This window comes from Mastomys coucha, chromosome X (genome assembly GCF_008632895.1).
Source record: "Mastomys coucha isolate ucsf_1 chromosome X, UCSF_Mcou_1, whole genome shotgun sequence".
NCBI classification, from domain to species: Eukaryota; Metazoa; Chordata; class Mammalia; order Rodentia; family Muridae; genus Mastomys; species Mastomys coucha.
The window spans coordinates 103,652,429-103,657,775 of record NC_045030.1 but is presented as its reverse complement, the minus strand read 5'-3'; the positions used below and the strand labels follow the sequence as shown (position 1 = coordinate 103,657,775).

The 5,347-nt window shown below is 43.6% G+C and overlaps 1 protein-coding gene across 24 annotated transcripts in view; it reads left to right on the top strand.

Moving 5' to 3' along the window:
- The window catches only part of LOC116087411 (ubiquitin-conjugating enzyme E2 L3-like), an 82,331-nt gene that overhangs the window by 75,768 nt on the left and 1,216 nt on the right, over window positions 1-5,347 (top strand). The gene's annotated exons all lie outside the window — the stretch shown is intronic.

Genomic DNA, 5,347 nt, shown 5'->3' with positions numbered 1-5,347 from the left:
AGTTTAAAGGCATGCGCCACCACTGCCTGGCTTGATTGGTAAGATTTTTAAATTATGGTTCACCATATAGCTCCTCTGGCAATGCTCAGAGCTTCTTACATTCAGATACATTTTGCAAGAATTCCAGTTCATCTCCCCATCTTAGGAGACAGGAATTATAATTGCTTCCTATCAAGGAAGGTCAAATAGTGAGGAGACAGTCTTTGGCTCAGTCTCTTCATGGTAGGGAACAAAAGTCTCACAGATTTATAACACAGGTTTCCCTAAGCCATCTCATCTTGAAAGAGGAAATCCTGCAGCCCATCCCTAAGGTGTCTGGGGTCCACCTGAGCAAGAATGAGATGACTCAAGCTTCTGGCCCCTCTGCCAGAGAAGAAGAAGAATAGTGTCTGAATAGTGACAGAGCATTTGCGACATTCCAGCCAGATACTCATCTTAACACACCCAGTTTCAACCTCGACCGTCTGTTTTATATCTTAAAGGTTACTACTTATACTTCTTGAGTCATCCTTAGGAATCTCTGGTTTAGAGGTAGGGCTAGGTTGGGTAACTAACCTAACAGAAAAATGTCCCCAGGGTCTCTATTTCCCAAATAAAACTCACATGCATATAGGCCATATATTTCAGTGATGAATGAATGAATCCTGGGGCATTCTGAGGAAGGTCCTTACAGTTTCCTGAAACACTGCCCTTTACTATTCAAATTTTGTCTTGCCATTTTTCTGAGGGATGTGCCATGAGGCTTGGAGTCCTTCTGTGGGATGGTCCCTTCACAAGTATAGAATGTCATATATCACCAAATTCATGATGTGGAAAAAAATCCATGGGAAGAAAATTCAGGACACATATATTTGTCCATCCAAGAAAGTTCTTTTATGTTTTCATAGGGTAAGAAAGCCACTTCTGTACTTGAACTTTACCTGTTTGTTTGTTTGTTTGTTTGTTTGTAGTCTGAGAGTTAGGAAAAAAACTTTCATTCCAGCATAAGAGTCAATGAGCTTGAAGTGAAGGAAGAGTTCTTGAAAACAAGAAAAGGTAGAAAGGAAAGCATATTCAGACTCAAAAATTTTTTTTATATGCTAATCCTGTAATTCCAGTCATATATACAGACTTACGTTCCTTGTTCTAGTTAGGATAGGGAGAAATATGTAGCCCCAAAGTTAGCCATACTCAATTTTCTGTAACTTTATTATGTATGGTCAACTTTAAAAAAAATGTTTAATACAGTTTACATGTATGGGTATTTTGTGTTCATATATGTCTGTTCACCACATTCTTATGAATGCTTGATGGGGTCAGAAGTTAGATCCTCTGGCCGGGCAGTGGTGGCGCACGCCTTTAATCCCAGCACTTGTGAGGCAGAAGCCATCAGATTTATGAGTTCGAGTCCAGCCTGGTCTACGGAGTGAGTTCCAGGACAGCCAGGGCTACACAGAGAAACCCTGTCTCAAAAAACAAAAACAAAAACAACAAAAAAAAAAGAAGTTAGATCCTCTGAAATGGGAGTTGAGATTATTTTGACCTGTCATGTGTTCAAAACACTTCAGCTCCTATTATCCTTATTTCTACTACTACTGCTGCTGCTGCTGCTGCTGCTATTACTATTACTATTATTATTAGGGCTCTCTTCACTAGAAAGACATCAACTTAGGCTAAGTATAGAGTTGGGGCCCAGAAATTGATGCAATTGATCTGTTGCCCTACATTGTAGAACCCTCCATCAGAGGCATCCGCTTTCTTTTGTTCAAGAATTATCTTCCCATTACTGGAACATGTGTGCCAGAGGCCTATCTGGGAGAGTTATTCTTACTGGTCCCAGGTCTTTTATCTTCCCCGTTCCTGGAAGAAAGACCTGGTTTTTCATCCCTATCTTGTATTTGTAATGACTTGTTCAGAGGGTTAACCTCCTTTCTCTCTCCTTCTATCATGAAAACTCTCAGAAAGCTTCATAGGGCCCTTCCCTGGGAACCATAAGTTCCCAACAAAGGAGCGCCTGGACAGAGCCCATAAATAAGACCTCATGCCACATATGGGACTGAGACAATAGAGGATCTACATGCCTATGCACATCTGCCGGGTCTAACCAGACAGATGATCATTCGATTTTTGTATCATTCTCACTTAGTCAGGGTGAATTGAAGTCCCCCACTCTCCAGTCCCCCAGCCCTCTCTGTCTCTGGCTTAGTTGGTTATTTTAGTTGATTTATCTTAGTTGACTGTCCGCTAGCTGTTTGTTACTTGGCCAACATCCCTACCTTGTGACTTTGCAGGTGGCTTGCAGTTAATTATACCACGTTCTCTGGCTGTTTTCATTGCTGACCTTGACTGTCTGCTGACTATTTTTTTTACTGGTTGGTGTTGCTAGCTTTGGTCTTGCAGGTGTTCCACTGCTCTTAATTATGTTTTCTTTGTTCTCTCAGCTGCCACAAAAGCAGCTGCTGTGTTTGTAGTTATCTCTGTGTCTACTAGAGGATGGTCTGGGGTCTCTTTCCTGAAAGGGCAAGGGGGTTGTTAGAAGCTATCCTTATTTACAACTTAGTTGATTATAACTAGCTCCATTAGAGATGATGTATTAAAAGTAGTAATGTAATGTGTAACACTCCCCAGTATGTTCTTGCTTCCCTATGGGGAAAGATCTCAAAAAAGCTAGCCAGCTTTTGTCACTGGTCTTGCTTCTTAGAGCCCCTTTGTCTCTTCTCTGACCTATTTGGCTATCTCATAGCCAGCTGCAAATGTCTTTGTCTGCTCTTGGTGCTTCTAGATCTGCTATTTTAACCCTTACATTGCCCTTTTCCCTTATATCCATTCCCTCTGTAACATACAGAATAACTTGTAGTTTTCACCGTAGGCTCCTTTTCTTACTGCCTGATGTGTTTATAAAAAGATAAAGAGAAGGGGGAATATGTTTTATGGAGGTGTGGTGAGGTATGGAGGGAGGGGGTGCCTCAGCGGGCCCATGCCAAGGCATCCCTCCCCCAAGGGACCAGTCTCATGACAGTGTAGTATAGAATAGAGTTTATTCAGGGCATGGAGAGTGGAGTTAAGAGGGTAGTAGTGGCAGAGAAAGGCAGAGAGAGAGAGAGAGAGAGAAGAGAGAAGTAGAGGCTGGCCATGAACATGTGGAGAGAGAGGGAGGAAAGGAATGGGGGAGGGGTGGAAGGGAAGCAGAGAAAGAGCAAGAGAGAAGTAAGAGAGGAGTGAGAGAAGAGCAAGAGAGCAAGGAGGGGGGCAAGCAGCCCCTTTTATACTGAGTCAGGCCTACCTGGTTGTTGCCAGGTAACTGTGGGGCAGAGTTTAGACAGAATGCTAACACTGCCTACTATGAGGTAACTCCTGCCTCGACATGTAACTTAATTTTTAGAAAATTAGATAATTGTGTGCAACTTGAAAGTCAAATTTTGCATACTAAATTATATAGAAAAGAATTTGTGAAGCTTCAAGGTTTTTTTAAAAAAAAGTATTGGGCAGTGGTGGCATCACTCAGGAGGCAGAGGCAGGTGGATCTCTGTGATTTTGAGACCAGTTTTGCCTATACATCAAGTTCCAAGACAGCCAGAGTTACACAGAAAAACCTTATTTTAAAACTGCCCCCACCCCAGAACTAAAAAGGAAACAAACAAAAAAGATAGAAAGAAAGAGAGAAAGAAAGAAAGGAAGGAAGGAAGGAAGAAGGAAGGAAGGAAGGAAGGGAGAGAGAGAAAGAGAAAAGGGTAACAATTGAGTTTTCTGAATGTACCAAATACATGATACACAGATAGCTTAATGTTAACAATTGCTCAACTGTACCTGGACAAGCATTCATCAGGTTACCCACACTGACACTGACATCCCCATTATGGTCACACACTGTTAGCATTTTTTTTTTGTCTAGGCTCAGCCCCACAGTTACTTGGCAATATACCCAGGTGTGCCTGACTCACTATAAAAGGGGTTGCTTGTCCCCTCCTCTCTCTCTTGCCTTCTTGTTCTTTCTCTTTCCCCATCCCCCTCCAGCTACCTGCCATGTGCTCTTGATCTGCCTCTACTCCTCTTCTCTCTCCCTCCCTCCCTCTTCCTTTCTCTGTCTCTACTCCCTCAACTCCCCTCCCCAAGCCCTGAATATAGTCGTGTGTCTGCTCCTTCAGGGGGAGGGGATGCCTCAGCATGAGCCTGCAGAGGCACCCTCTTCCCCCACACCTGACTACACATCCACCAACCATATTCTTCTTTCTCTTCTTTATTTTTATAAAATACAAAATTTGGTGCTGTGATTCGGAGCTGTGTGCATGTATGTGCAGGTTCCACTGGCACTGTTGCTGCCACTATTCAGTGGTGCTGCGGCCCTCCATTCCCTCAGGCATGCCATCTGGCCTGTTGTGGTTCCTTGAGGTCTGTGGGCTTTCATATCCAGCCCTGGACAGGACGTGCATGTGCCTGGTGCCTCAGCCACGCACATGCTTGCTCCGCACTACTGCTCGGGAGCAGGGGACTACCAGGTTGCCTAAGGAGGAGTCAACTGACCCAGATCAGAAATGGAGCAAGTCAAGATCCCATGCTGATCATTCATGGGCCTGCACACCTGCCCGCTCAGTCAGTGACCCAGGCCTAAACCCGCCCGGACACACTCACTTTCTGTTGCCATGGTCTCATGCCACCCCTGTCAGTGTTCTGGTTTCTGTCCATGATGGTCCACATTAACCCTAAGACAATTTGTCTCTATGTGTGTCTTTTCATGTGTTTTTCTCTGCTTATGCAACCTGTCAAAGTTACTTAATAATTGAGCTTCTTGTTCTATCCTGCCTTGGTAAATAATGATTTTTGCTATTGCCATTAAGTTATAGTGTTGCCGGGTAGTGGTGGCACACACCTTTAATCCCAGCACTTGGGAGGCAGAGGCAGGCAGATTTCTGAGTTCTAGGCCAGCCTGGTCTACAAAGTGAGTTCCAGGACAGCCAAGGCTACACAGAGAAACCCTGCATCAAAAAACCAAAACCAAACCAAACCAAATCAAACAAAAACAAAAAAACAAATTTATCTCTTTTGTAAACTTAAAAGCTATAGGAAACCAACTCAGACCTACTTCTCATGGAGCAAAGAGTCTCTGTCCAGATAGGTACACGTACCTATTCCAGAGAGGACTCCCCTCCTGTGCCCCAACCACCAAGACCTAAGAGTTTCAAATGTACACCTAAGAAAAGTTTTCTTTCTCTCAAATGTACTTAACTTTATTCTCTACCTATAATGTGTGTGTGTGTGTGTGTGTGTGTGTGTGTGTGTGTGTGTATGTGTGTGTTTCAGCATCTTGTCAAGTCCAGGCATTTACTACAATCTAGGACAGCTCAAGAGAAGTGACCCCCAGATGATCCAA